Raw genomic sequence first — 24,778 nt, 5'->3', positions numbered from 1 at the left:
CTTTCTTTCTTTTGGGTCCTTTCACCTTACCTGCTTTATAGATGGAAACCTTTCTTATCGGAGCTGCGCATCAGACCCATGAACCCACAGGACAAAACATTCTATTCAAGGAGGGAACAGCAAGAAGGAAAAGGTCAACATTCCTAGGTAAAACTAAAAAAAAAAAAAAATATATATATCATTTATCATTATGTTTTTACATGTCAGAGTAAACAACTACCCCAAATCTACATGTAGTAAAATGCAACCCTTCATGAAAGTATGTTCAAACCAATGACTATAGGCACACCCCAAGGTAATTAAGAGCCCGGCCAAAGACAGCTGCGAGAAGGAACAAGCTAGGTGGGAAGGTGCCATCCCTGGCTGTGACTGTGCAGCAGTGTGAGGGAAAAAAGCCAGAGGAATGGCTTGGGCTGAACCAGCAGGGACCAGATCAAGAAGGCTGACAGTTTTAGAACGGGAGATGGCCATGAGAGGCTAATTACACATTCCAAGGAAGGTGTTTTGCTGGTTTCCTCAGAAGGCTTCAGATAAGTAATCAGGGTGTATTGCTGGGAAGGGGTGAGGAAGAGAATGCCAGCTCAGGGTGTCCACGGGCCCAGCCCCTAGTGAATGAACCCGGGGGCTGGGAGCCGGCCAAAGCCCAGCCATCCAGCCAGATGCCTGTCCTCTGAGGGCTGGTGGATATCTTTAGGCAGGTGTGGAAGATGCCTGCTCTCTGGCTACTCGCTGGAGGGCAGGCTTGGAATTGGCAGGGGCGGGAGGGGGGATGTCTGTGACTTTAGGGGACATAACAAAGAACCTCTAACTACAGCAGAACACCAGGAGTCAAGCTGTAGGGGGATAGGTAACAACTTCTGGTTTCTTATCCCAAGCACCCTCCTGGCTAAAGGAGTGCTTTTGCCTACACTTGTGGGAAGGGGATGGAAAGGGACAGGGCAGAAGCTGGGAGGGGAAGCGTGCTGTATGGGGGACTGAGTATGGAAGGGCAGGGCAGGTAGGGGGAGATAGTGGGTGTGGGGTGGGGAGAACAGGTGGGAAGGGAGTGTGTGGGTGGAGAGACATTGCTGAGTAGGGGTGAAGCCAGAGTATAGATGAAGGGGTGGGGTAGGGGAAGTGGGTGTCAGCAGAAGGTGAATGGGGTGGTGGGGGTAGCCTATAGCTGGGGGTGGCAAGGAAGCAGAGATAGGGGAAGAGTGAGGAGGTGGGAGTTCTATTGGGAGGAGCCTTTACCTGCGGTGGGTAGCGGGGTACCTGGTGGGGGGGACTGGGGAAAGGTGTCCAAGACCCAAAGGAGCTCCAGTGCCCCGGGGCAGGCTAGGTGCAGGGGAAGGCAGGAGGAAAGGCCCACAGGAGGGAGGCTAAATTCGGCGCTTGCTTAGACCCAGGGAGAAGGGCTAGGTCTTGCCGCCCTCCTGCCCTTACTTCGGTTGAGAGACTGGCACACTCGCTAATCCCAGGTTGGCAGGAAGGCCTGGGTCCCCACCTCCAAGCAGCAGCCACAGCAGGTGCCTCAAAGGCTGGACATCTGGGATTCTTCTGGGAGGCAGGCGTGGGGGCAGAGACCTGCGCCTTACCCAGCAGCGCCTCCACTGGCCCTGAGCAGACATAGGCTTCCCCCGTGTCCCCTCCAGACCACCCTAGGCCAGTGTGGTTCCCCCTCTCCGGGAGGTCCCCTGGGCACCGTTTTCCTCCCAGATGAGGTGAGTTCACCCCTTCATCTCCATCAAGCGAATCCTCAGGTGGTGGTGGGGTGGGGGTTGGGGGGGCGCGGGGGAAGGGGGCAGGAGGCTGGGGGGAGGGGTCCAAGACCCAGAGTGGTCTCAAGGAAGATGGAATAATTCAGTTCAACAGATAATTACTGTTTGCAGGACACTGCTAAGCATGGCAGTTGGTCACCCTGTTGAGAGAGCAGATTTTGGTTCTTTGCCAACCCCGGTGGACAGTGATTTTCTGTGTTCGATTAGTCAGGTTTCTGAAGCCTCCATTAGGGGCCCTCTCTAGAAGAACCTGGACGAGGGGCAGAAGTGTCAACACCTCCTCGCCGCTCAATCCTCCAAAGTGGTCTTTCAGTGAGAATGGGGAAGGAGGCACACAGGCAGAGATGAGTGTGGGGACTAAAAACAATAATGCTTTCCCATGCACCTTCTATGTTCTCCTAGCTGGGCCGATAATCACATTAACAGAAGAAAATGAAATGTTTAATACACGTGCCTGGGGAACTCACATAAGCGTGGAAAATTGAAAGACTGGGGCCGCATGGGGTATATATGATATTTTTGACAAAGGAGAAAGTTTTTCCTAAGTGGAATGGGTGATGTACAGGCAGCTCACGTGGCGGGCAACGTCTTGGTAGGCAACTCAGAGACCCTGGAATCCTGGAGGTGTCTAGCTAGCGGGCCCCCTGCCTGAAGCTCGCTTAGGTGCCAAACTGAATTCAAATTAGGCGACGGGACATCCTTACATTTCCTTCCCGAAGCAGGTTTTTCTGTCTGAATGTCTTGAGCAGGAAAGCGGGGAGGGCCACAGGTTCTTTCGGAGTCTTCTGTTTCTTCATAACCAGTTTACAATTAATATCCCGAAAGGCAGCTTCAAGGGGGCAAAACGTTGGTCCCCTTCATAAGCAGGGATAGAGAATTCTGGCATTTGTTGAGCATTTTCTATGTCAGAACCGTGCCCGGTGTTTTGTACCTGGCATTTGCGTGTCCTTAATCCCATCATGCTGTAGGTGAGAAGACACACCATCAACTTAAAGATGGGCTCTGGGAGAGAAGGGAAACACAATGACCCTCCACGCACAATGCATTGTAAGACATACCGATTTCCGGAACATACTGAAATGTGAGAAAAAAGTGAACCTTAAAAGTTTGCAGTCGTCGTCTGACTACCTAAACGGACTGCAAGGAACAGGAGCCACTGAAATGTTTTGAACCTGTAACAATCGTACTTATTGCCTACCAAGCACCAGGCATCACTATAGTCACCATTTTTAGAAATAAGGTACAAGTGTAATACTCCCAACCGCCCTGCTAAGAGGGATCCCCACTGTGTGGATGAGTAAATGGAGAGTGGGGGAGGTTTCACCACTTGCTCAAGGCCACAAAGACAGCAAGTACAGTTGGAATTGGAACCCAGGTTTGCCTGGGGTCAGAGCCAGCACAGTTCCTGCTGGGGCACCTAACCTCTGCAGGCTTTGGGCTTTGTCAGCTTTTTCCCAGCCCTGGTTCTGTCCTGACCTTTTTACTATCAACACCCCTCTCCCAGCAATGAGATTTCCCAGAGGAGAATGCAATTCATTGGGGGGGGGGGGGGGGCGGGAAGGGGGCAGGCAGAAGGTACAAAATAGTCAAATTACCATTTTTTTCAGACTCAAATAAAGTCTTTAAAGGGTCAAAACCACGCACTTCAGGTTTTGCTGTGCACTGCAGGAAGCCCATGAATTCAAGGATCCCTGTATTGCTGAAAATAGAATTGTAAAAAAAAAAAAAAAAAAGGGGTGGGGGGAGAAAGCGAAGGAAACTAATCCTATTAAACGTGGTAGCATGTTTTTGTGGCACGCAGGGAGAGATTATGCACAGGAAAGGGGATAAGTACTGCTTCAGTTTCACTAAACTAATGTGACAACTTGTCATTGGAAATCTTTGCAGCTTGTTAGTAGATGACTAGCTGATTCAGAAGTGTTTTCTATCATTCCCTTTGTGTCTCCCATGAGGTTTTTTTTCTAAAATTTCTTTCTTTTCCTGTTTCTTTCTTACCCACGCTGCTCTGTTTTGCTTTTTAATCTTTCATGTCTCCTTCAAGTCAAAACATTTAGCTGGCTCTAATCAAGATTTGGTTTTGAAGATGCCCTTCGACCTTGCGTTGCCCAGAGAAGCCAGGGAGGGAAGACAGCTTTCCATCCTAAATCGGAGTCCGGGGTCTGCCGGGTGGCTTGAGAAACCAAACTCCTGGAAGAAAATTCTCATTTCAGATTTCATTTTTCTGCAGTCCCTCTCCTTTTCCCTTCCCTCTCTTCTTTCTCTCTTTTTTTATCCTCTTATTCTCTCTCTTTTCCTTTCGTTTGCACGCCTCTGTCTCTTCTCGCTTGCCTCTTTCTCCTGTTTTCCTCATTTCCTTCTTCTCTCTTGCTTTCTTCCCACTTTCTCTTTCATCCAATTTCTTTTCCCCTCTTCAGTTCACTCCAGTAACTCTCATTCCTTCTTTCCTTCATGGAGAAAAGTTATGAATCTCTCAAGGCGGTAGTTTTCCCATGGAATTCGCTCCTGCTGAAGGGGGCAGTGTTTCAGGGAGGGGGCCCAGGCCGGCCATCATCGACAGGCAGGGAACAATAAGCTGATCTAAATGAAGAGGAAGCAAGGGTTTTAGGCTTGGTCTCTGCCTTTCCAAAGCAGGTGTCCAGCTTGTTTGGAAATGACTGTCTCTCTCTTTAGCTTTGGCATCACTCTCTCCCACCGTCGTCCTCCCTCCCCCCGCTCCAACTTTCCCCACTGGCTTACCACCAGAGGCGAGATGTTGAGTCAATGGAAAAACAACATTCGCCAACATTAAAGGGGGACTGTTTAGAAAAGGAAGGCCCTGCTGAGGTGCAGAGGAAGCCTGTACATTAACACGGGCCACCTCTTATCTGGGGCAGCTGGGCCTGAGCTGCCTGTGTGGATTCCCTGGCGTTGCCAAGAGGCCTTCACACAGAGAGGCCGCCTTGCGAGGCGGGGGGCTGCCTCTGCCCCTCGGGCTCCACCAGCACTTTCAGAGACACACAGTCATTGCTTTACCCCCCCCTCCCCCCCCCTACCCCCAGCGGTTTCATGGGAAAACCTCCTGGACCAATAAGCCAAGTTCTGTAGAGGACAGCACTCGTCCAGGCCTGCTCTGGGCACTCCTCACCATCAACCTGGCCCCTCTCTTTGCCAGTCCTTCTGAGGACTCCCATTCTGAGCTGAACGCGAAATTATGGGGAAGGTCACGCTAAAGTGACCCAAAGGAGGAGAAGAAAAAAAAAAAGCACGTGGGTAGGTTCACCCTGGCTCTAAACTGCTTACCGTTAAGTCTCGAGCCAGCTCCCGATGGAAAGATAAGGTAAATCCCTAATCAGTCAATAATTAACCGAAGCTCCATTAATGGCCCAGTCAACCAAATCCTGCTGACACCTTCAAGAACCCTGCTTGAGGGGGCGGGTTAGGTGGAACCTTTTGATAGAAACATCTCTCTTTAGCCTGCTATAGATCCTACTCATGGATCACCATAAAAGGGGTAAAGTTATTCCTGTGCCTGCCACTGAAATATTTTCTTAGGCTAGTGATTTACTTTGGATTACTTCTGGAAATCTCTCTCTCTCTCTCTCTCTCTCTCTCTCTCTCTCTCTCTCTCTCTCGTTTAGAACAGTTTGAAGATTCCTTCTGGTTCTAGGTCAGTTTGAATAAAATCTCAGATGTATTCTGATTGTTACTATTTTATTCTTCCTAGAGGAGCGTATTTTAGTGTCTGTAGATATTCCTGTTCCTCCCTTCTCAGTGTGAGCCCCTCTTCAATGGGTGATAAAATCAGAAATGCTGTTTAAGTGATAAGCAACCACACAGCCCTACCAAAGCATGAGCATGATTTTTGAATTTTAAATAAGTTTAAAAAAAAAGTAAGATTCATAAATATTTGGTTTGCTACGTCTGGTGGATCAAATTCTTTTTACATTCTATAAACGCACATTTTTAGGAAGGGGGACTTCGGTAGGACTTTCTTTTTAATTTAAACTTTTTGGTTTTGTTTTGCTTTGCTTTGTACAAGGTTTAGTGTTACTCTATAGTTATACCACTAGATGAGAAAAATCAGTACATGTTAAGTGTGTTTTGAGTTTTTTTCTAAGGTCAAATTGTCGGTCATGACCATATGCCAATCAGTGAACTTTGTTCCTCCTTTTATCTGTTCAAGCCACTTGAAAAATGTGTTCTTTTAGATACCAGAGGAATGGGGTATGAGAGTGTGGCTTGCTTTGAATCCATCTCCATCACAGGACAAAAACAACAGAAATCTCATGTTTTGCTATGAAGGTATCAGTGGTGTTATTCCTCCCTGGTGAAGATGGTTTGTCCAGTTACACTTTTCTTGGTTCCACAGCTTAGCCTCTATCATCACCAACATGTTACTTTCCTCTTCTCATAGAGCTCAGCATTTGGGTGCTCAATTCATCTTTGGGGGAGTTGTCAACGAGAGGAAATTCCCCCAATGATCTGTGACACCCTTTTCAACAAACATTAATTGAGTGGCAGTTCTTTGGTTCCCAAATCTGTCCTTTCTTATGCAACCTTTGAGTTTCAAAAAGGTAGAAGGCAAGCTTTCTTTTCGTCATACATTTGGCCTGAGAAGACACCTATGAGATACACAATGTACTCTATTGTAGCCTTGCAAATAGCTCTGGAAGATTCACTAGCCTAAAGCAACATACTAAATGTAAAGCCAGTTAAATTCAGCATGCTTTTCTCTTTGCCCATTACAAAGTCTTGCTTTTTTGAAGGCAGCCAGTAAATAATGGCTAGAATGAGTGGTGTTGTAATCATTTGGGGATACAAATAGAAATGGGAAAGGTAAGGGAGAAACAGTGAGAAATTTTTTTAAAAAAAAAGTAGTTGTTATTAAATTTGTAGGTAAATACATTTTGGATCCAGAACTCTTAGTGTTTATGCTAATTTTTTATTGTTTTAAAACATCAAAAATATCTCATAAGAGCACTGTTAAGTAAAGCAAAGGACATACCCCAAATTGTGGTCCCGCTGTTTAGATATTTTAAAAAATATTTTTAAAAAACGGAATTGGCATCTAGAGGTTGAAAGGCATTTATAATTACAGTAATAATTTTTGAGTATCATACTCAGACTAGAAAACCTTGACAATGGCATGTTTAGTTACATTCACTAGCAAAAAAATGTTTACCCCTGGAGAATTCTTAAGGAAAAGAAAAATCAATCTCCATCAATGAGCAATATTTTCCTCCCCAAAGGATATTGATTTGAACATTGACTTCACAATGGGTGAGTTATTTCCCTCAGGCCCCCTAGTGCGAATTGTTAGGTGACATGTCTTTTATGAGCCAATAAACATGCTGTTTCTAGAATGGTAATCTCATCAGGGAGATTCTGACTTCTGAATTGGGGCTGGTTTGGAATATTTCAGCTTCTGTGCTTCTGTGTTAAATATTTCTATGGGACAGATTCCAAGTTTAAAAAGCATTATCTCTCATCTCTCTACCTTTTTAAAATGAAGTGTAGTTTTTCAGTGTTTTTGAGGGAGTGATGCCCTTTTCTGCTTGCTCCTTCACTGCACGTCCTTTCAGCTTGTGCGCGGGCCCAGGACTCACGTGCAGTCATGTAAATGTCCCCACGGTTCCCTTTCCCCCGTGATGTAATGGTGCACTATCAGTATCTCTAACTTTGAAGATGAACCAGAGTTTCAGTTGGCCGGAGAAACCACTGCGTAAAGGAACATTGTGGGAGGGGGAGATGAAGGAAAGGATAGGGAGAGCAGAATTGCTGTTACGTGAATGATCATTCTTCAACTTATCTGTCATCTGTTTGGATTGTGTATAATGTGTTTTCTTACAGGGCGCGTTTAGAGTTAATATTCAATTGCCTTGGTCAGATTCACCCATTAATTCACACCCCCATCATGTGCCAGACACGGTGCTCAACACTGGAGATACCAAGGCACTCATAGGGTGTGGGGGGGGCGGGGCGCAGAAGACATTAGGTAGAACAGTTATGAGCATCAGAAGTTGACACGAAATACTTCAGCAGCCCTAAGGCTTCTCTTTGTGGCCGTTTAGAGATCACGGGACGAGGTGAGCACAGCAAGCAGTTAATCAGACTCTGGGCTTAGGAGAGGAACGGAAGTGAGTCATGTTCCTGTTGCATAGTGAGAGAAAAGCTAAGCCAGTCACTGGGCCTCTCTGAGACTTAGTTTCCTTGTCTGCACATTGGGGATTGTAGCAATACCTGCCTTGTGCGATGGCTGCGGAGATGAAACGAGAGAATGCATGAGAAAGCCTCAACACTATGCCTGGCACAAGATAGGCACTCAGGACATGTTCGCTAGAAAGGATAACGAGGGCGACATTTTAGTGCACTCTCTCACATTAACCCAACAAATATTTATCGGGCGCCTACCACGCGTCTCGTCCTACTGCTGGGTCTTGGGCAGACCAGCAGCTGGTCAGGAGACTCCATGAGGGTAGAGAGGGCTAGAGTGACAGGCAGCTCACGCAAGGCCATCACCTCTGTGCCCGGGGAGCCTGAGGTATGTCTTATTGCTGGAGCTCGGAGCACCAGGGGAGGCCTGGTGGAGGAAGGGGCAGCAAAGGTTTGTCTTGACAGACCGGAAAGGGCCTTATAGGGCACTGATGGCCTCAAAGCAGGAAAGAAACGGGTGTCCTGCTCCTTTATGCTTTCTGAGTTCCCTCTAACTTTTCCATGGGTTCAGTTTTGCGGTGGCTAGTTATATTCTCTTTGTTCTCTTCGGGGACCAAGACTCCCAGCCTTTGCTATTAATGCCCTCATGTCCCCTCTTACGCTGTGGTGCTGCTGTTACATTCTCAATAAATATGGGTAAGTCTTCATGCTTCCCTTGTGTCTCCACACGCTGAAATATTCCTGCCATTGCTTATGCCAGCTGACATCAGAATGCTCAGATTGAAATGCTGTCTTTGTGTTTATTAGAGAAATTCCTGATTTGGGAATTGTGATCATGTCAGGGCTCAAAACTCTTCGTGTTGCTCTTAGGATAAAGTCCAAACTCCTGAATGTGCCCTCCAAGATTTTGCATAATCTGGCCCCTGTCCACAGCTCCTGCCTCATCTCTTGAAACTCTCCCCACTCTTTTCCACGTGTCCACATCACTGGCCTTTTCTCCTGTGATTTCAACACCAAAAAACACCTTTTTGTCCGTGCGCCTCTCTTCGAAAGGTCTCCCAAGTCTTTCTCTAGACAAACCCTTCTCTTTACTGAGGGTCCAACTTAAATGCCTTTTGTTCAGTCTTCCCCCCCTCATTTCCTAGGTTAGTAACCCGCATGATACATGCTCATAACGCCTGTAATTTTCCTTTATTCTGCTCATGAGAATTGAAACGAGTAAGTTATTTGAACATAAGTCTTACTCATTGAACAGATATTCCTTGAGCCCTTCATGTGGCCTAGGTGTCAGGGATATCGCAGCGAGGCAGTCACAATTCCTGCCCCTGGTGCCCGTATTGTAGTAAGTGAGTCTATGAACAAGAAACAAATATAGATATGATGCAATGTCAGGTCATGATACATATTCTGGAAAGAAGCTAAGCTGCGTAAGGGAACAGAGAAGGCTGAAGATACGGTGGGGATACTAAGAGGGAAAAGCATGTGGTTGTCTTGTTGAGTAGAGACTTCCCCATAACCAGCACAGTGCAGGAATCTAGAAAATAACCTGACAAATATTGGCTGAATGAGAATCATATTGGATTAAGTGGACCAAAGGAGCAAGGGGTCGTGAAGAGGGCTGATGGGGTTGTATAGTTATGCTTATTTCTCCCAAGTTCCCTGACTGCATCAGGGACTGTGTGGTCTGGGTATTCACCCCACCCCCAGTATGAATTCACATCAAACCCAATTTCCTGTTAACGTTGATTATGGTCACACCTTGCGTGTAATGGCATTGCATACTGTCTTCTTAATTGCCGAGGGGCAAATAGCAACTGGTTGGTGAATGAAATATTTCTGCTTTGAAGGACTGGTGTTCTAATCAGTTTCTATTTATACCGAAGATCAGCTATTTCTCAGTGAGGAGGAGGATCATTTTTTTTCGGGGATCGATGTGCTTCTAAATGACTAATGAAGTCAATCTGGACCCGGCAGATTTTGCCACGACTTGGACAGACGTCGCACGCATGATGTTGTGTTACTTCTCGGCTTGCTGGTTCCCTGGTTCCCATTGCAATGATCTCATGATTGGCATTTCGTTTCCAAACTGTCACCTTCCCCCTTTTTCAGTGGGAAGTCCGTGCCTTTGTCTAGCTTAAAGCTTAAGTCCAAGCCTTATCTGCTTAAAGGATATTTTGAAGAGTAAACATCCCTTTATTTTGCTTTGATGTTGGTGGAATAGGGGCACAGGGGAATTCATGATTTCATGATTTTCTTCTATAGTTTGAATGAGAGAACTAGACTTTGGGAGTCCGTTTGAATTGAGATCTAGATATAGTGGGTCCATTCTTTAGACGTGGTTTTACAGAAATTGAACAGCGTGAAGGAAGTGAGCAGTAGGAGTGGCTCCCTTCCCTCACACACCTTTCTGATGTGTGCTGTCACCCGGCCCCGCTTTTCCCACAACACAGCCTCATTTCCTGCCCCAGGGCCTTTCTCCTCTGCACAGCTACAGGACTCCATTGCTGTTATACTGCTCTTTAGACAAAAACACCAATCAACCCTGGCCCGTGTGGCTCGGTTGGAATGTCATCCCATATACCGAAAGGTTTCGGGTTCGATTCCAGTGAGGGCACATACCTAGGTTTTGAATTCAATCGTTGGTCGGGGTGTGTATGGAAGGTAACCAACCAATGTTTCTCTCTCATATTGGTCTCTCTCTCTCTCTCTCTCTCTCTCTCTCTCTCTCTCTCTCTCTTCTCTAAAATCAATAAGCATGTCTTCAGATGAGGATAAAAAAAAGGGGGGGAGAAAAACCAAAGTCTATACTCCAAGTTCATTTTTAGCTCTAATCCGATCTATTTTGGTGGTCCCCACCCCCTGCCTGTGCATCACTCTCTTTATCTCCACAACCAGACCCCAAACTCCCCAACAGAAAAATTGCATATTTTCTATCTGCCATTAACCAGCCTTCTCAACCACCCCATACATAATAATGAGGTTTTCAAATAGTCACTACTCTCAGGATTGGTTAAGAAAAAGATTGGAGAAAAATGGAATAGATCCCTATTTTCACATTGTTTCCCTCCACCTTACTTATTTGTAATTAAATGTTTATCTTTTTATTTATGGACTGTAAGCCTCATAAAGACTGGGAAACATCTGCTGTATTGACCAGTGTATGCCCGATGCTGGCCAGACTAAATGTGTTTAATGAATCTTGGTGGAATATAGGCGTGAATGTAAAGGAGGAGGAGTTTACTCAGGGGGATTTCCACTCACCCTAAAGCAGTGAAACGAAAGCAAACTTTGGTGGGTTTTGTTTAACTGTGGGCAGATTGATATGGACTGAGCAATTCAATGAACTGCATTCATCAATTTTGGTCTCTGGGGTAGAGTCATGAGACTAAGTCCCAGAATTCTTGGTCCCACCCTGTTTGTGGCATTAACACACACACACACACACACACACACAGAGGCCTTGGCATATTTCACCAACCAGGTTTTTTTTTTCTTTGTCTCAAAGAGGCTCAGCTGAACACTAGATTCCTCACCCAGTGCAACAATCAAAAATTCAGAAAACCTCAGCTGCCTCAGATGATGTCACAAAACCCTTAAGAATGCTCGCTGCTGGGCTGGGCACAGGTCCAGCAAACACAATTCTTTCTGCCAGTTATTCAGCGTCTTTGACAGGTTAGGTGGTCTTTTTTTTTCTTTTTCTTTTCTTTTTTTTTTCATCCTCTTAAAAGGCAGTTCAGTTTACCTCTAAGCAAGACATTAGCTCTGGCTGCCCCAAATAACATTTTAATTGAAGTCTCAGTCCAAACAAATGCCCGGCCTCTTTATTAACCCCAACAGTGTAATTTTTCAACCCGGGACTGATTCAGGGGGAAACTGTCTCACTTAAACTGCCATGCAACGGAACATGGCAGTTTTCCTCAATCAGTCTCTATTCTGACCTTAATTTGAACCTTAATCTCTTTTAACCATGTTCTCTTTATTAGCTGCCCATAGCTGTGCCACAATACTAATTTTCCTGTTTTGGGACTATCGGTTTACAAAGGTATTTTACTCCCCCTTCTGTCCCCAAATGTAACCAAGATTTCATGGACCTTTTTGAGAAAGGGGAGGTAATACTTATGCTTGCCATTTTTTAGGTTTAGTAATTTAAATAGCTGCTCTACAAAATGTTCTATACAATTTTAGACTCTGTATTTTTGAGGTACATTAAAGTTTATGGACAAAAAAAACAACAAACCCATACACTTAATTGTCAGAAAAATTAAAAAAAATATTTAAAATGATTATAAAAGATTTTTTTTATCAACCAGACAGGTCCAGACTAATAAAGTAGAAACTAAGGCTATTATCTTGATAATTCAGGCAAAAACAATATGTTTTATTAGAAGCCTCTCATCTTTTTTTGGGGGGGACCTGAATTACCCCGATAATTGCTTCAATTTCTTTCTTCATTTTTTATGCTTAGATATAATCAATGAGTAATGACAGAGAAAATCATTTTTTCTTAATGATACCTTCCCACTTTTTGACATGGGTAAAATGATCCAAATTAAAAAGGAAAACAAAAGCACCTTTTTCAATAATAATGAAAAACAAAACAAAACAAAAAACACACAACAACCTGTGCTTCTCTGTTTGGAATCTGCCTTAATACAGCCAAACTATGTAGGTAGAAAAACAGTGCTTATGATCATGTGCTCAATTAGATTTGTTATAGATTCTTGTACTTTTTGGCATTAGCATGAAAGCATATTGGTTGTTATTCGTTATAACCTAATTGGAGACTTTGTATCTAGTTACCCCTCTGTTCTCTGCTTAATACCATGGTTTGTTGATTGCAAAAATTACCTTTCTGTGACTTTAAAGTCCTAGAACTAGGACTGCCATGGAGAGTTGGAGGTTTGGCCTGGTGTTTGGAAGACAGGGCCCGGGTGCCTTCTGGGTGAGAGGAGGTAGGCAGCTGGGAACAATTGTCTGTCCCCTGCAGTGTTCAGAGGCATGCGCAGCGTGCTGGCACCATAAACGTTGCCTTCATTTCACTGGCTTGAACAACTAGTGGGATTGAACCAGAGTTCTCCTGGATCATAGTTTATTATATGTTATTAAATTCCATTATTCAAGAAGTTGCTGCTGTGATTATAAAACTTCCCGACATTTCCCACAAAGCCCCCATCTCCATTCCTTGAGTATTTCCTTTTCTGTGTGTCTTGTGTTGCTCTCTGATAGACAAGGTTTCTTTTCTTCTTTTTCTTCCCCCTTTGGTGATTATTTAAAGAGCTAAGAGCTCATTTGAAAATACATCTTTGAAAGGATAACAGAAATGAGAAGTGAAAAAAATGGATGAAGATTCTTAATTAGTTCGTTATTTGACACGCACGATTTAACATGGTATGCTTAGCATTGTGCATTCCCCAAAAGAACAAGGCTCTTTTTTTAATTCCAAACTTTAACTCCCTCTCATTCATTATATCCCTTCTTGTCACTTTCCATTAGCTGATTGTGACATCCTTTGCTGGAAGGGCGAGCAAGCAGATTACTTCCAAACTGGTGTAAGTGACACTCAAAAGACTGGCCTAAAGGGGGTTCTGTGACAGCAACAAGCTCCTTAGCCCCTGGTGTTGGAGAATGTCATTTCAATAATATATTGGAGTGCATTGTCACATCATTTTTGTAGCGACTTGTTAACTCCCCAGAAGTGGCAGGAATGGGTTTTCTGCTGGAACTTACTGTATTATAGCATCTAGTGTTGTCACTGTTTCTGATGATGGTGGTGATGATGATGATAATTTATCGTACCAATCCAATCCTTCTAACTAGCATATCCTGTATTTTACAGATGAGGAAATTGAGGACCAAAGAAGTTAAATAAGTTGGCCTGTTGTCCCACAGCTAATAAGTAGCAGAGCTAAGATTTTAATTGAGGTCTTTCCATTAGAGCAGGCTGCACACACTGCACTAACTTGTAGGACACCTCAGCATATCTCCCTAGTCTAGAGCTAAAGAAATGATCAAAAAAGATTATTCATTTTAGTGCAACTGAAAAATATCCTCACTTGGCACTTCTAAAGGGAGGTGGGAGATGACTGAATGGGTCAGCCAGGGCTCAAACAGGTGGGTAGATTATACCGACTAAGAAAAGAAGTGGAGAATCTGATGTTCTGATCAGATCAACCCTGCATATGTGAATTGTCCCCCAGACCATTATCCCCGTCCCCCATAATCCCACCCCTACTCCCAAAGGTCCGACCTTGGGAATCATCCTCGGCTTTAGAAAGGGGTTGACCTGGGAAGAGCTGAATGGCTGCAGATAACAGATGTATCCCAATCAGTCACAGACAGGATTCTGATATGAACAGCACTAGCACCAATCCTGGCTGTCACCCAGACCCTCACTCCAGCTTCTGACCTCATACGGTCTTCTGCTCCAGAAAACTACATCTTCATTAACCAAGTTCCAGCTTCTTTCCTTCAGTAAGCAAGTTTTAGCTTCTTTCCCCTAGCAACCTTTGAAACATTTTTATTAGAAAATAGAAAATAGGGAAATAGAGAGCACTGCATTAAATGAAACGGCTCACCTGTTATTCCACCACCAGAGGAAATTGATAGTCTCATGATATATGTCTTTCTAGACTAGGTCAAACCTATGGCAGTAAAAGGTGGTGGGGCAGCTGCCCACCTGTCTTTCAATCTAGACTCTGCCACCAGCAGTGTCACCTAACCTCTCTGGGCCCCAGCTTTTTTTTTTGTTAATATATATATGTATTTTATTGGTTTTTCACAGAGAGGAAGGGAGAGGGATAGAGAGTCAGAAACATCGATGAGAGAGAGAGAAACATCGATCAGCTCCCTCCTGCACACTCCCCACTGGGGATGTGCCCTTGACCGGAATCGAACCTGGGACCCTTGAGTCTGCAGGCCAACGCTCTATCCACTCCACCAAACCCCAGCTTTTCATTTGCAAAGTACCCCCCGTGTAAATGTTGTGACAATGACCGAATGCATGTGAGGTCACTGGCCCCTGGGAATCACTTACTTCATTCTCGTTACCAGTACGTGTGCGTTGGTCCGGTGTTCTTGTCTCACTTGCTGTTTCTGACCAAGTTCCAGCCTCCTGGATTTCAAGTCCATTGATAACGTCATCCTCAACCATGATTCTGTCCCCTCTTGGTCTGTGTGTTTTGACCAGCCTCCCCCTTATCGCACATCAGGGACTTTCCAGGTCTCACATTCTGTCACGTAACCCTGACTCTTACATCAGCACTGCTAGCGTCTTATTTCTACGTCTGTTTGCTGGACACATTTCTGCCTGGAGGTCCTGCTTCCCCTGCCTGGCACCAAGGCAGAGCCTGAGCAGCCCTCCTCCTTCTCGTCTGTCTGGAACTCCTTAAGCGATTGCACATGGAGGCAGCATCAACAGTTTGTGATCCTGCAGATAGCAGTAGTAGCATCAACCCCCAGTCTGGGGGCAAACCAGGTTCCAGATACACAGGGTGGGCAAGAGGAGGCTTATAGTTGTGAGGATGTGAAACACAGAGCTTGTTCTTATATTATCATTTATTAATTGTTATATTATATTCCAAATGAACAACCGTAAACATGCTTTTGCTAACCATGGTATATATCCAGTATGAGGGCAAGTATATTTGTTTAAACCATTTTAAATGTAAAAAAATAACTTTAAAAATTATTGTTTTTAAACGCCTGCTGTTGTCAAGTCTGTCTTCTCATGGATCTTTGCACCACTGAGAAGGGGGAAAATATGTATATTACATATATGTGTGTGTGTGTGTGTGTGTGTGTGTGTTTGTTTATTTATTTATTTATTTATTTATTTATTTATTTTTTAACTGGCAGAATGCATGTGATAGGAGAATAGATGGCCAGCGACAGGAATGGGGGAGGGGAATTACATTTAACGAAGCTGGGAGTTCACATGGACCTTTTAGACTTAAAAAAAAAAAAAGTTGATTTTACATGCCAAAGTCTTGAAAGGGGCTTGACGGCTCACGGCTTTGGCGTATTTTTCCAGATGGCAGATGCCATTTTGTGTTTTGCATAAACGGACTAAATTTGCTTGCTCTTTGTACTTATTTCAGAGGCAACCATTCTTTGCTTTCAATAGGACAGAAGAGCTCCTTGGCACTGCAGCCCTCCTGGTCTGGGAGGGAGGGAGGAGGGCCTGTTCTGGGATACGCAGGCGTCAGCCAAAACTTCCTCCATGCAGATGAGGGAAGAGCTTGGGCCGGGGCTTTCGATGCTCCTCACTGAAGGATGGTTCTGACTGAGCGCATCACAGAAGGTCAGCTATGCGGAAGAACTTCCCAAAGTTTCCCTTCCCGGTTGCCCATTTTTATCCCCGTGGAGGACCCATAGGTTTGTTAGATTCTTATTTCAACTCCTCTACATTTTGCTAATTCCTAGATATGTGATCCTATAATTCAGCTCCTCTGTGCTTCAGTTTCTCCAAGAAAAAATGAAAGGGGGTGGGGGGATGATAATAAATAACACTTATCTCTTAGGATTGCTGTGAAAATTCCATGGATTCTAAATCCATGTAAAGGGTTTAGAACAGTGCTCGGCATAGAAGTGCTCAAAAGATGTTGGTAATTATTATTGTTGTTGTGATTAATTTCTGTGGGAATTTGCATGCTTTTCTTATTTTCTGCTGATGGGCCCTGTCCTACTCCCAACACCATTGTGCTGACTCATTGGGTAGTTTTTATGGAACTAGACTGGTGATCGAGTGGTTAAACTACAGGCTTCACAGTCAAATAGAGTTGAGCTGGAGTTCTTAAAGTAACATTCAATAGATACATATCCTCAACAAGCAACTTAATTTCTCCCAGCCTCAGTTTCTTTATCTATACAACAGGGATGGTAATAATAATATTTGCCTCATAACATTTTTGAGAGGGTTAAAGGAGACCGTGCTTGCACAATGCTTGCAAGTGTACGAAACATGCTACGTGTTGTTATTATTTTTGCTCTTATACTAAAAAATGTCTTTAGAAGCTTGTCAAGGCTCCAGGGTTCTGGCTTCATGTCAACTCCTCCACCAGAAAAGAGGGCAAACACAGAAATAGAAATATGCTGTGAGGCTGTGACTTCATGGGGACTCTTTGACAACTAATGACACAAAATTGAGAGTATTGAGTCTTGCTCAACATGGATTTCAATTAAAGTTAGAAAACTCACTGTTCTAAGCAGGTCAATCTCAACTCGTGACACTGGGGGTTATCCCAAAGGACAGGAACTATTGGGAGAGGAACTAAAGCCTATTTTTTTGTCCTAAAGCCCCCAAAATAAAACGTAGAGGGAGGTAGGTTCTGGAAGAAATAGTTAACCTGTGCTGCTTACCGCTCATGGAGGAATGTGGCATATGCACATTATAGAACGATCAAGTTTCACATTTTCAAACATGGATGTTGATTTCTTCCCTCAGAATGAACATGGGTGGAAGTGGCACCTGTGAGTGGAAGAAAACCCCCTAAACACTATGCTGGTGCTATCGGACAGTTGAAAACTGTCTAAATCACGTTTTCCTGCCTCATCCGGCACTGATGACTGGCCTGTATTAAGTGAATAAAGAGAAAACATCTGAACACTTGAAGCGTTTACCCCAGAGCCAGCAGGGTACCTGAAAAAAAATGGAAGAACATGGAACAAGTATATAAACCATCCACAATCTTGCAGATATTTTGTTTGCCCTCTTAGATTTGTTTTAACCTCCCCCTATACTGCCTGTTACTTATAAAGTAAGAATCAGATGGGGGTTGGTTTGGAAGGAAAAGGGGCAGAAGTGACTTCTTTTTCAATTCTGACAAGATGACAACCCCATCTTTTTCTCTTGACCTCACGCTTAGAAATGGCTCAGAAAGTAGAATGCTATGATTAATGATCATTAACAGCGACGTAAGAGAGGAAAGTCAAGCTCAAACAAGAAACAAAAGAGAGAAAGTACATGCCAAAAAAGAAGAAAGCCCTAGCTGGTTTGGCTCAGTGGATAGAGCATCGGCCTATGGACTTAAGAGTGGGTTTGATTCCAGTCAAGGGCACGTACCTCCATTGCAGGCTCAATCCCCACCCGAGTGTGTGTGTGTGTGGGGGGGGGGGTGTGGGGGGGTTGTGGGAGGCAACCAATCAATGTGTCTCTCTCACATTAATGTTTCTCTCTATCTGTCTCTCCCTCTCCCTTCCACTCTCTCTCTATAAAAAAAAAAATAGTAGTAGTTAGAAAGAACAGGAGGAAGCTATATAATTAAAGTGGGGGAAGGAGTATAATAGCAAAACGACCAATAAAAGAAAACCCCCCAAAGCTTTATAGTACTGTGACAGAGAGGCTAGCTGGCCAGTGAAGATTTAACCTCCCTTCTACAGTGTAGAGTTGTTCTTGAGAAGCAATTGCTCAGCCACAGACTACATTTCCCAGCCTCCCTTGCAGTGATGTGGGACCATGAGACTAGTTAGTATTAGTGGAGTCTACGCTGAATTGACATGTGTCACTTTTGTTCTCTGTTAAGATTGTGTATAGTTTCCCTATTCTCCCCACTCCCCTTCCCCCTGCTTCACCCTCCCTCTCCATCTTCTGGCTGCACAACTGTGATGTCAGCCATATCTAGAAGACATGAGGCCATTACATGGAAGGAATCTGGATCCCTGAGTAACTTCTGAAGGAGGGAGCCTAGGACAGCTGCCCAACCAAGATTATACACATTAGACGTTTTGTGAGTGATAAGTAAATGCTGATGTGTTAAGCCACTGAGCTTTTTGGGGTTGCTTGTTATACCAGCAAGCATTACTTACCTTGACTAATATAGAAATGGATACCAGAAGGGTGCTCTAGAAGGGGGTGCTTTTTCTGTCCATCTTTGTTTAAGAACTAGTTAATTATTTCCTGATAATCTTTTTTCTTCTATTGTGTTATGAAAAGCTGCCAATAACAACCCACCCATGCTATTTTTCACCTACAAGCCCAAGAGTCATGTGGTCTGACTTCCAAGTTACTAAAAGCAACAGATTTGCCCAGTGTTTTTCCACTGCCCGATATGGATCTCCCGCTGTCCAGCCTAATATGTTTCCAGCAACTTGACTACAAAGGTGATGCCACATGTGTTAGGGTTTGGTTATAGGATGCCACATCTGGCATGAAATATCACAGTCTACTTTGGTCAGAAAAATAGAAGCCTCTTGTGGGAGATGTAAGGCAATGTGCTCACCAAACCATTTCTCCTCCCTGGGCACTAGGGGAGACCATAGTCCCTCTCCCTTGCAATTTAATTGGGGCCACAGCACCAATTCTTTAATGGAATGTAAGCAGACATACTGTGCCACCTTTGGTCCAGGGAATTAAGAGTGCATGTGTTTTTCCTCTGCTTTCTCCTCCTCTTCCATAGGGATCTTGGATGACATGTATTCAGGTAGTGTAGCTACAAGATAGGAGCCACTTGGCCTACATCCTGAACAAGAAATAATCTGTATTTTGTTATGCTGCTCAGAGTTGGAGCGTGTTTATCACCAAAATATGTCTACCTCATTCTGACTTACTATATACTAGAAATATTTCCATGATGAAGGAATTCCATGTACAGAATTTGAGATTTACAGGGAGAGCCAGGGAGTAAAGATCAAGGAGGTTGTTAGTAACTTTCAGGAAATCCAAAGTGAAGGACTCCTCGGGAGGCCATGTTGCCGCTGATGAGCTGGGCCGCCTGCAGCACTGAAGGGGGTGGTTCCCAGGAGGATGCTCGGAAGCAGACACCTAGCCCAAGGGTGCTGTCTGCCAATGACCACACACCTGCTTGTAGCTACCGAGAGAGCAAAGTGGTTTCTTCCTTCTACCTTCCAATGATTGTGCCTCTCAAGGACAGATCATACCAAGAACCTTTAACTGGCAAGGGAGCTGGGAAATGTGATTTCCAGGATCTCAGACGTGTGGCACAGTGGGAGCTCAGGACAAAGATGGTTGGTACTTACTGAGTCTCAATGAGAAAGGTCTGGCGGAGTTGGGATCTCTTTGGTAATGTAGGATTTATGAGTTCACCTTGGGGCAGGTTGTGGAGTATTCTCAGTGAAGAGGAGGTGGAGTGGGTTTGGATACTAGGAAGACCTGTTCAGCCGTAAGCAAAGGGAGGGCCAGACCCTGGTGTGATTTCATCTGAAAAGGGACAAAGGTAAAACTCCGTGGAAGATTAAGGACATCCCCTTGATAAATATCTTCCTCACCAAAAAAGGGTAAGACTACTGTGCCTATGGTAAAAATAATGGTGGCATGACTCAGACTTATTTAAAACCATCAAAGAAATGAAATATATGGATCATGTCGCTAATTAATCGTCTTGTCATTATCAAGTGGTGACTGTATCCAGCACAATTATGGGGGATGTGGTGATGTAACAGCTGCTAGTGCCCAGCAGTTAGCCTCTCTTTCCCATTCCCACCCACCCTGATCTCTGGCTATATTTAGTTGTTTTACATAGTGTATCTGGACCAAAATCTATTTTACAAAATTAAAAGAATACAGAGAAGAGTTAGAGTCTTCATAGAAAAATCAGGCTGCACATTGGTTACCCATGTTCCTTGTTGGTTAATATATTTTCTCCTACTTTGCACCTAGACTCATGGCTGAAACACAATTTGTATAAAGGGAAGTAGGGCATTGAGCAATCATCTAATGAATACAGTCAAGATGGTTAGTGAATCTGGAAAATTCCACTCAAAAAAATTACTTTCTCTACTCTGTAGCAGATTTCCTCTTGGCCTTAATTATCCACAGAGTTGTCCAATTTTCTGATAATATTTACCATTGTTGACATCACCTTAATAATTTATTTAATGGATTTCATTGGGTTTATTTGGGAACTCTTTATTCTAAGTGGCTTATTTTATCAATTAATGTACCTATTCAATAAACATGGAACTCTTTTCCAGTTATCTGTTGCTGTATAATAAACTATCCAGAACCTAGTGACTTAGTGCAACAATTTATTATCACTCTTGGTTCTTGAAGTTGATGGGCTCAGCTGAGCAGTTCTTGCTTGGAGTCCCTCATATGATTGGAGTCAGATGGTAGCTGAGATTAGAGCCATCTAAAGGTTTCCTCACTCATGTATCTGTCATTGGGTTAGTAGGAAATCTCTCTCTCTCTCTCTCTCTCTCTCTCTCTCTCTCTCTCTCTCTCTCTCTCTCTCTCGTTAGCTGGGGTGTATTCAAAACTTGTTGTTCTCTTTGTGATCAGCCTCTTCCAGCACAAGTGTTCTGAAACAATCAGGTAGGAGTTGCAAAGCCTCTTAAGACCTACCCTTAGATTTCATGCGGATTACTGCTATCTTCTGTTTGTCAAAGCAGTCCCTACGCATCCCAGATTCCAGAAGTCGGAGAAATAGATTTCACCTTACAACAGTGGAATGGCTCGTACATTCAAGGAAGAAAGAGACTGATGGCGGTCATCTAAATGACAAGCTACCACAAGCACCTACTATGTGACAAGCACTATGATAGGTGCTGGGGGAAAGTGTTGAACAAAATAGGCACAGCCTCTACCCTTGGGGAGATTAAAATCCAGCTTAATTAACTTTAGTTTGACTCGACAGTTTTTACAATCAAATGCTAAACAGCAAGCCCCAATATCAAGTATATTGGGTTATGGAATTGACAAACAGCTATTCTGATAATTTGTTGTCTGGTCATCTTGTGGCTTTCTGGTCCATACCTTGATGATCAGCTTGATAAGCTGGTTGATCATGCATTCCTTGAAACATGGTCTGAGCATAGCAGATATTCATCTGTGGCTTACCATGTTGAGTTCCTGCTGTGCACTGAGGCTGGAACTAGCTTTTAAACGCATGCTAGGGAATAAAGAGAAGCTGCAAAGTCAGAGTTTGCTCCTGCTGGGCTCCCTCTTTTGAGCAGGTCTGGTCCAGTGCAGGTAGAGCAACTTGGACAATTACAAAGCAAGAAGGGCACCCAGACAATACAGGGTAAAGTGGCCAGGTAGAATCTTCCAGATCCCTCCCTGAGAATTCTCTTCTGGAGAGAAGTGTTTGATCATTTGCCCCAGTTGTCTTCTCCCCTGTGCCATTAAAGGAAGGTGAGCTGAGTTAAGTGAAAGGAGATTTCAGAACAGGAATGTTGACAGAAGAATTGGTGCTGCTCAGCAAATCTCAGGTCTTATCATTGTTGGCACAGTTCACGTCCATTCAGTGATAACAGCTAGGAGGGCTTGGGGGAGGGGCTCATGATGACACAAGAAATACCTTGACATGTCAGAAACAAAGGTCAAAGCCTTCAAAGGTCCAAGGGCAGGCAGTATTCCTGTGCACACTTGTCAAGTTCCCTGCCATGAAACTAGTGTGCCTTCTTATGGCATGCCTATATACCTATGTTATCGCACAAAGAAAGAAAGGGCATTATAGGGGATGTCTCAAGCAAAACTAAATTTTGGCTCAGTTGTCATATAACAAGGCTCCTCTATCAATCCATTAACTTCAGCTTCATAGCTCATACTGCATCAATATGGATACTTTCCTCACACTAGTGACTCTTGGGTCCCCTGCTTATGATTTGCTAAATTAAACTTCAGTTGTCATGCCATCTACCTACCTGAAATGCCTGTCCCTAATTTCTCCGGATATTCATAATAGATTTTAATTATATCCTATTCTCCATTTGACCAGCACATACTTATTTGATGTGTTTTGTGTTACGTTTTTTGTGTGCCTGCTGATAGATTTATCACTTTACAACTCTTCTTGGGCACCTGATTTGTCCAACTAGATGGTAAACTGAATGATGACAGGAGCTTCTCTATAGACACAAATATACATATATATGTATATAGTACATATATGTGTGTAGTATATGTATACATACATATATTGGAGACAGCTTTCAACAGCTGATGGCCATGATTCATGCTCCATTTTCCTTTGTTTTTATAGCTTAAAATCAAGTAGACTATTTTACAGTTACCTGATGATCAATACATATGTCTAATGGATTATTTAGGTTTTAAAACACCTTAACTTCATATTTGTAAAGATAAAAATAATCTAGATTATTGCACATATGGGAAAATTCTTTTTATAAATTCACGACAAACAGTAAGTTCTTGAGCTATAAGCAAGTACTTGTGATTATTTGGGGGCAAAACTGATTTTTTTTCTTGAATTATAGAAGCCTTACACCTCAACTTGAGGCTACCTACTAAGCCTTTGAATTTCCATGTATGCTTGTGGGAGTTTATCAAGGTTTTTTTTTACTGGTTGTGAGGGAGCCAAAAACATAGTTTGGAGAACTTTTTTTTCCTTTATAGTATCTATCCCCTGCTCTGAGCCCTAAATGAACATATAATTTAAGGAGAAACTTGGGATTGGCCTCAGGAAAAATCTCCAAGCCAACATGCCAATCCATCCCCAACTCTTCCCTCTTCTAATCAATTTGCTGTCCCTAAAACCTTTTTTATGGACCAAAGTTTGGTGCTGCCTCTGACTCTTCACTAAATAAGGGGCACCACCTCCCTTTTCTGATTTCAGGGCCACCAGGAAACATTTCCATCCTCCAAATATCATGAATTGTGTTGCCATTCCTGATATTACATTAACATGAAATAAAGCTTTCTTCTCATAATTAGGTATATACTTAAAATGCAAATCCTGCTGGAAGCATTAATATAATGATGAGTCCTTATGCACAAAAGATGATAATGGCTGATAGCAGATCTTTTCTTGAAAATAGGTTTCAATTAACGCAAGGTGGTGGTTGAGTTTGAGAGAAGACAGGTCACTGCATTCTTAGAGCATGGGTTCAGAAGTAGGATATCCACACCCCATGGAGAATCCAAAACAACCCAGTGCAGAAAGAACATATTAAACCTTTTTAGTTCATCTTAAATATTTTTGGGGTATAATTTTGATGCACACAGTACAGTAATACATATGTAATTTATAAGTAAAAATACACAGATTAGATATACCTTGAGTTTCTGTTGGTTGTTGTTGAGAGAAGTGCATGACCTAAAAGTTTATAAAGCACTGCTTACGAAGGATGAATGTGGACAAGGGCTTCACGATGTTATGCAGAGGAACAGGAAACAGTTACAAAACAAGTGTTTGCCACCTCAGAATTCTGACTCCAGTCACTACTGATTTCAGTTATGTGATCAATAGGGAGTTTACTAACTCTCCGCCTGACTCCAGGACAGTCTCTTTTAAGATGTGGGAGAAATTGCTCAATTTTAGGATGTTGACCGAAGAAAGTAGATTTTAATCATGTTTTTGTGTTTTCCTTTTCATTTTGTTTTCTCAAGGGTCCCATGGGAACAGAAAGTTTTGAGGGAGTTTTACTGTTTGTGCAAGATGACTGTTGGGTAAAAGAAGTCCAAAGTTTATTATCTGCAGAACAAATAAAGCCTGGGCAAAGGTAACCGAAACGAACGTCTCCCACCCACCTTGTCCTTCAGCATGTCTAAGGGGATGTTTGCCCCGGTGATTGCATAATCGAGAACCTTATCTGTGAATGTCAAAAGGAGAGGAGGTACATTGTAGACTCCTACTGGTTAAAAATAATCACTGACTCTTATTTTTCTTAGTTGGCTAGGCAATTGATGGTGGTGCCTATACAAAAATCATTTCAAAAATCTACTTGTTCATGAGATATTTCTAAATATCCAGGTATTGTTTACCAGACAGCATCTGAGTGGCTGAATTCAAATTTTTTCTCCTCCCAAAGGTAGACAAAACACAGCTCTAGGCAAGTAAAAAATAAGTTTACTCATGGGTGGCTAGACTGGACCTTTGTTGGTGATTAATGCCATCAAGGACAATTGGATTGTTCTTGGTGATTGCTCCACAGTAATTACTGACAAGTATACAGAATGGACAGACATATAG

The 24,778-nt window shown here is 43.4% G+C and overlaps 1 long non-coding RNA gene across 1 annotated transcript in view; it reads left to right on the top strand.

Moving 5' to 3' along the window:
* The window catches only part of LOC132220393 (uncharacterized), a 199,451-nt gene that overhangs the window by 2,240 nt on the left and 172,433 nt on the right, over positions 1–24,778 (top strand). Inside the window, exon 2 of the long non-coding RNA XR_009449776.1 lies at positions 42–147. This is a non-coding gene — a long non-coding RNA (uncharacterized LOC132220393). The remainder of the gene's footprint in view (positions 1–41; positions 148–24,778) is intronic.

This window comes from Myotis daubentonii, chromosome 18 (genome assembly GCF_963259705.1).
Source record: "Myotis daubentonii chromosome 18, mMyoDau2.1, whole genome shotgun sequence".
In the NCBI taxonomy this organism is placed as follows: Eukaryota; Metazoa; Chordata; class Mammalia; order Chiroptera; family Vespertilionidae; genus Myotis; species Myotis daubentonii.
This window is presented reverse-complemented; position numbering and strand designations above follow the sequence as displayed.